This window comes from Macrobrachium rosenbergii, chromosome 43 (assembly GCF_040412425.1).
Source record: "Macrobrachium rosenbergii isolate ZJJX-2024 chromosome 43, ASM4041242v1, whole genome shotgun sequence".
Taxonomy (NCBI): Eukaryota; Metazoa; Arthropoda; class Malacostraca; order Decapoda; family Palaemonidae; genus Macrobrachium; species Macrobrachium rosenbergii.
The window spans coordinates 21,119,282-21,126,781 of record NC_089783.1 but is presented as its reverse complement, the minus strand read 5'-3'; the positions used below and the strand labels follow the sequence as shown (position 1 = coordinate 21,126,781).

At 32.6% G+C, this 7,500-nt stretch overlaps 1 protein-coding gene across 2 annotated transcripts in view; it reads left to right on the top strand.

The window, feature by feature from the left end:
* Nucleotides 1-7,500, top strand: part of LOC136828624 (uncharacterized) — a 119,124-nt gene that overhangs the window by 10,274 nt on the left and 101,350 nt on the right. The window lies entirely within an intron of this gene.

Below are 7,500 nucleotides of genomic sequence, written 5' to 3'. Positions count from 1 at the left end.
AATAAGGAAAAAAAGTTGTGTATAAACATTGATCGGGATGTTAGTGCCATGAAGAAATTGCATACATGAGAGTTTCTTTTTCTATATACGCTCGGATCTTAAGTTTTATCCAGCTAATTAAAGTCTCTCTCTCCCTCCATACATACATACATACTTACATACATACATACATACATATATATATAATATAAATATATATATATATATATATATATATATATGTATATATATATATATATATATATATATATATATATATATATATATATATATATATATATATATATATATATATATATATACATTATTATTAAAAGGTATTCTTGCTATATCCTTTATCTTCATTTTCCTAATACATTCTTGTTTTCTCTTGGCTCTGTTTTGCTGTTATATGTTTCTTTCTTCTTGATGTTATTAACTTTTTACTTTATCATTCTCTTGCCTTTGTTTTCTTTCACATTTATCATTTCCTATGTATTATTCTGCGAGTAGATTTTATCATATACTTTCCTTTTACCTTCTGTTCAAATTTTATTCTTTTTCCCATTAGCTTTTAATTTTGATTTTTGTCTTTACATTCTTTGCTCACATAGTTGCATGTTGCAACGCCCGATCCCCCTTCTCTCTCTCTCTCTCTCTGGTTTTCCAATTTTTTTTTGCCTTACTTGAAAAATATTCCCATTCTAAAAATATATTTTGTTTTTGTGAACTTTCATCTATTCTTTATACGTTATTTGCTTAAAATTTTTGTGTCAGATTAGCATGGTTTTATCTTTCGTTTTCATGTATATATTTATCAGTTTTCCGTTAATTCAGCTTTTGCGTTTTTTTACTCTTTCATTTTACTTTCTTTTACAGCGATACTATTCTTGCACCCATTTTTAGTTTTCTCTATTTTTGTTTTTAAACTTTTGGCTTGGAAATAGTTTTCTTCCTATAAACGCAATTCTATTTTATAATTTTATTTCTATATTGTCACCTTATGACTTTTTACGACTTTTGATACTTTTGTCTTATACATTGTGAAATATTTTTTTTACTTTCATGTCATATAACACAGATTTATTTTATCTTTGGCTTCACATAAATGTTTTACACTTCATGGATTTTATTTTTATCTTCACTTTTGTGTCTAAATTTTTACCGACCATCTGTTTCACTTAGATACTTTCTCTTAAGCTTCAGTTTGTTAAAACGCATTCACCTATAGTATTCTTTACAGGCTACACGTTTATTCAACCTTATTGCAAACATATTCCCCATTTATTTTCTTACAAGTCTGCAGTAAATGATAACATGAATTATTACTTGGCATCTCTTTTTAGTTATTGTTTTTTTTTGTTTTTTTTCTACGATAATTATTAGCTCATTCAATGAATACTGAATCCAGGTTCAGTGATTGACTTCAGTTGTTATATGAAATATGATTTAGCACTTAATACTGAATCTATATCATGAATAATCATTGTTATTGTCGTTGGCGTGATTTATAGCTGATCAAGTCACAAAACAGGTGAAACAAGGATTATAGCAATGTTTGTGCAAATGTTCTGGAAGGAAACTGGTGTGTCTAGGGAAGCCAGGTTTTGAAAGGATAAAAGTTCATATTTATAGATGTAAAATATCAAGCATCTAAATTACCTCTACACTGTGAAATGCGTTTCTAGTATTTTGCTTTTGCCTTAAGGGTATTTTAAATTTATGATCATTCAGACTACTTATTTTTATACAATTGTATCCCAAACACAGGAGGTAAAAATGTATTTGAAGTGTTTATATCAGATTGCCATTCCCAGTACCATTCAGTATCACTAATGAATGGCTTTTACAGACATATTCGATCAAATAAGTTTGAAGAGTTTACCTTTCTTTACTGGGTGTCACAGTTATTGTTTATTTCTCGTTAAATTTCATTGCAAGTTAGATTTCTATAATGCTCTAAATCTATAGCTTTTATCAAATCCCTATTGATTATGGAAATTCCAAATATTATCGATTAGTTTATCGAACGTTAGATGAGGTCTTCTCCCAAGAATGAGCTCTCCAAACTTGCAGTTGTCATATATGGCAGAATTTCGAATCTGAAGTCAATTCTGAATTTCAACAAACTTTACAGCCAGCACTGTCACGATTGGAGAAATGGGTATAAGATTAATTTTACGAAATTGCAAATCTGTATTCAAGACATTGTATGCGACAATAACCTTTCAGTTTAGGATTTTAACTATCTTAATGCAAACTTGAATACTGAAGATAAAGGCTTTTATATGATATTCAAAAACAGACATTCCAGAGGGGTTCCTATTAGCGTACCAGAAGCAATGAAATTATTTCATGCTTGTTTAGGGTAGGTAAAAATCCTTTATAGAGGAAAAAATCAGAATAAAAGACCCTGTGTAAAAGGCCCACTGAACTCTTTAGTTAGCAATCATAAAATGTTTAACATCACAGTTTCTCATTGATAGGCTTCTGTTTCAATTAACAAAGGGAGGAAAAAAGAATATCAGTTATTCTGGTTTAAATGCCTTGATTCCGTTAGCAGGCCAGTCGAGTGAAATTTCCTATTGTTGGGTTTAACAAATGTAACTCTCATGGAAAGAGACATACTAAAGTTTTCAATTTCTCCAGTTATAAGAATGAAAACGTTGCTTTCGTTGGAATAAATTTTTGGTCGAAATTTCCATATTTTTCAGTAATTATTTATAACTGTTTCAGCACAATCTCTAAATATAGGATTGAGGTGTCCAAAATGTAAAGAACTTTCCAAGTTTTTCTTACTTCAGAAATGTGAACCTTAAAGCACTGAGCATATTCTTTACTTATAAGTATTCTAAGTATCAGGAGAAATCATGAGATTCCTCTTGAGACAGACACACACACACACACACACACACAAAAGAGGAAATCCTTTTCTTGTTCAACTGGAATACTAGAGATCTACCATTCTGAATCTCTAAAAAAATTTTATAAATGGTATTATGCTGATATGAAAGTTCATTTCATATTGCTTACATGCATGCCAGCTTATGAGCGTCAAATTAGATCTATGTAAGCTAACCGCGCCCGGTTGAATGAAGATAATCAGAGACTACGTACGCTTCTAGACCCTAATTCTCTAATTGCCAATTCATTTTTCTGACTCACATCCCTTATCCCAATTAGAGTTTGTTTATATTGCAATTACCAAGCCTATGAATATAATGGTATCTGCATCGAACTGCACGACACTGTGGAAGAGAAATGTCAGCTTCGTCCTGAATCCTGGTTACCTCCCACGAATGTTAATCAAGAGGCCTGGTCGATGAAATAAATAGCTTAAATTTATTCTAAACTCATGTCGCTGGTATAAGTCCAGGCACTGATGGACGTTGCTCACTACAACTCTCATTTTATAAATGGAGTCTTTAAAGATAACGAATGGACGGAAAGGGAGTCCATTCGTTTTCTCATGTATTTATACCATGTTTCCTCTTTATCTGATCATTTGTCATTGTGTGCTGGAAGTATTATTTTTAAAACGTTCATTCAGATTTTGTTTTGTTTTTCCTCATCAAAATTTTTACCATTGTTATCAAGTCAAATCTCTATCACTAAATCTTCTTAAATCTTGCACAGTACACATCTTGATATTTATTCACTTATGAAATCTTGCATAAAAAATAATGAATTGCTACCTTATCATGTTTAGATATACATATACTCAGTTTTACTATCATCGTCACCATATCAGATTCTTTACACTTCAAACATCATCCATTTGAAATACTCCCCTGGGCATGAAAGCAGATATGGAGGGAAATATGAACCTCGTGTCCGTCATAAAAAAAAAAGTCACTCAAAACTAAACGGACTGCGTCAATTGTTAAGTCAGCCTTACCATTCCGAGCATGACGTTTGAAGGTTTCCTAACCGTCCAGAGGACAATTGTGGACCTCGACGTTGAAATGGTTTTCCTCTAGATCGTCCTGAGTGCGCAGAATGAGAAAAACATGTTTACTTTGTCGATTTGAAAGACTGACGAGCAATCCGTTTATTCTATATATATTCCGCGTCTCCGCTCCACCCTTCCCGAACACTGCGCAATCGTTTCTTCATCGGATGCCAGTTTTTAAAGGTTTCAAAATGCTTGGTAGATTTTCCCAACACCAGAATGATTAGGAAATTCAGATTAGGAAACGAGGATTTCCAAGTCGCAAATCTTTCATTAGGTGCTGTTAGGTTAGAGTGAAATGACAGACATCCATACATGCATATGAAATGTGTGGTGTGTGTTTGAGAGAGAGAGAGAGAGAGAGAGAGAGAGAGAGAGAGAGAGAGAGAGAGAGAGAGAGAGAGAGAGAGCGTAATAGATATTACAAACTAATAAAAAAACATATTGTGAATGGGATGGAATTGTTATGAAAAGTGCAAATATTTAAATAATGTAAAAAAAAAAAAAAAACTAGATAAAAGCAGCCAAGACAGGGTGAGAATTGTAAAGTACGAAAGAAGATACGTCAAAGGAAATTAGAAAGTTTGAAAAGTAAAAGAGAGATACCCCAAGAGTAAACCTGTTTGTCGGGAAGAAACCACCTCAGAAAGAAATGCTACTTGCACCCTGTATTCCTATCAATAAATAGTATATGGGGACATTCCACCGAACATTCATTTTAAACTCTTGTGAATTATGTCCTCTCATTTCTTGTGAGCTTGCAAGTCACGAACGACTAGACGGAATTCTTTGTAAATTCCTTAAAAAAAATGGGGGAGAACAATATATAGGAAGGAAGAAAAAATAGGAAACAAGTACTTATGGTATCTATCACCTAGCGTAGTAGCGTTTTGTGAATATTCAATCTGACTTATTGCAAGGAAAAATTAGAAGTACAGTAAGGAAAATAAATAACTGCTACATAACTAAGGTCATTAGTAGAAGACAGAATAAAACCAGAAATAAAAGAATATGAATGAAGGATTTCATTGCCTAAAGTGAAGACTTTTATAGAAGACAAAAGAGCAAAAAATGAAAAGCAAGACTTTTAAACGTCCCTAACGTTCATCCTCTATTTCTGACGAAGGGGTGTCAAGAGTAAAGGAAGGTCATTAGGAACATGGAAACAAATAAAGGAAAAGAACCACCAAACCTAACAGCGTGGACGGAAAAGAGCAAATAAAGGGAAGTAATTGTCTCGGAATCTCTCTGCCAGGTCCTTAGATCTCGTGCTTAAGTCCGCGTCATAAAACCATTAAATTAGACGTTCATAAACGTCCACGGAAAGGCCATTTTTCAAGGTAAGACAATGACAATATGGGGAATCAAATCATCTGGTAAAAGTCCCATTTGGGAAGATCTGGGATGATAAAGGGGCTCGCCCGACGAAGCCAATAAGAAGACGCGAATTAAGGGCCGTGAAAAAGGAGGTACGAAAGAGGTCACAAAGGGGCTGGAGTGAGGTCACAAAATCGAGTGATTCATTGACGTAATTCGAAGGGGAAGGGAATCAGAAGAAATGCCAACGGAAATATGTTGGCTGGATTTGCTTTAGTAAACCATAAGCAAATAATAATAAATGAATCGATGCTTAAAGCTCCTTATTACATTATTGCATAAGTTGGAGAATGAAGAAAATAGCATTAAAAAATATTAGAACTAAGAAAAGGATTGAAACTTGATTTCCTAAGGTCACTGATGTTCGTAAGGTCAGTGAAACATTTCCTTGACTGACATCTACTTGCGCATTACAAGGACATCTTGCTCATTATAATGCCTCTTTTAATGGGTCCCTACACTGGGATCTACAGTAACTCATTAGAGACGTATAACTCCTCACTGTATGACATTTGCATAAAACGAAACATTGAAGACACAGAGAAGCCTACGCATTTTCTGTTCTAACTCACATGCGATGTCACCGCTGAAAGTACACACGAAGATGTCTACATAGTTTCGTCACGTGACACTGGATTCGAAAGCTAATACAAAACCCACAAAAAGATATATTTACCTTATCTTTAATCCATGAAAATACACTATGCCCATTATTCCCAGACGAAGGGTGAAGCAAAGTCGTTTAAACCATTATGTGTGAGGAAGAGATGAAAAATATAACTCGCAAACAAACAAACAAACACGAAAATAATGACAACCAAATATGCTTTCGATAAACCGTTTTTAATGACGCCACTGGACTCATACCCTGAATCCAGGTCTATGGTGGCTTATTAGACGACGGTTATTTTTTTTTTCGTTTATTCTTATTTTGTTTTGCTGACTGTCGTGAGGCTAATGACCACCATAACCCGCATGCGACGGGAATAACTCTGCAGCGTCTCCGTCTGTTACCGTGTCTAAGCGGAAAGAAGGAATTTGCTACTGTTAGAGAACGGGTTATTCGATGCTGGATACCACGGAGGGGTATTCTGTCCAAGTCAGTATACTTTTCTTGTGTACACACACACACATATACATAATTATATATAAACACATTTACATATGTAAATACACACACACACATATATATATTACGTATATACCAATATATCTGTATACATACATGCATGTATAACTGAATCACGAAAATATGGAACGTGATGAGTATATAAATGAAGGCAATGCCACGAATGAAAAAGAAACGAGAGTGGTGCAACGGCGTGGTAGCAAGGGCTTAGGGAGTACTTGCTTCTCTTTCCTTTGTGGCATTGCTTTTATTTATACATACACATACATACATACATATATATATATATATATATATATATATATATATATATATATGTATATTATATATATGTATATATACATTTGTATATATTTATATATTTGATATATATATATTATATATTTATATATATATATATATATATATATATATATATATATACATACATACTTATATATATGTATATATAATTTAAGTATATACTGTATATGTGTATATATATATATATATATATATATATATATATATATAATATATATATATATATATATATATATATATATATATATATATTATATATACTCACTGGTCTTATCTAAAGCCGTTTAAACCTAAGTTGGAAAAAACCCAAAGCCCTGTCTTCCCATTTTCTTAAATCGTAAATTCACAGTGAGACTCCTATAGCTTCTTATTCTCATATTATCTACTGTGTCATGGCAACAGATGGCCTTATTAGCGATTCATTGTTTCCTTCTTAGCCAGTTTTATGTACATGGATTTTGCAGAAGTCATTTAGGAATGCGAGTATCTTCCAGCTCTTAATGGTCAAAATGATTTCGTCGTTGAATCCCATTTTTTTTTTATTTCTTTTCATATCTATAACTTGTTTTGTGACTTCATTTTGTTAGGTTGTTCTCGGCTTTTATTTCTTGCCAAAGGCATAGCGCTGGTCTCTCCCAATTGGTATCGCTTTATAAGTTTTCTCTACACGCACCAGCCATTACGTTTATACATATATATATATATATATATATATATATATATATATATATATATATATATATATATATATATATATACA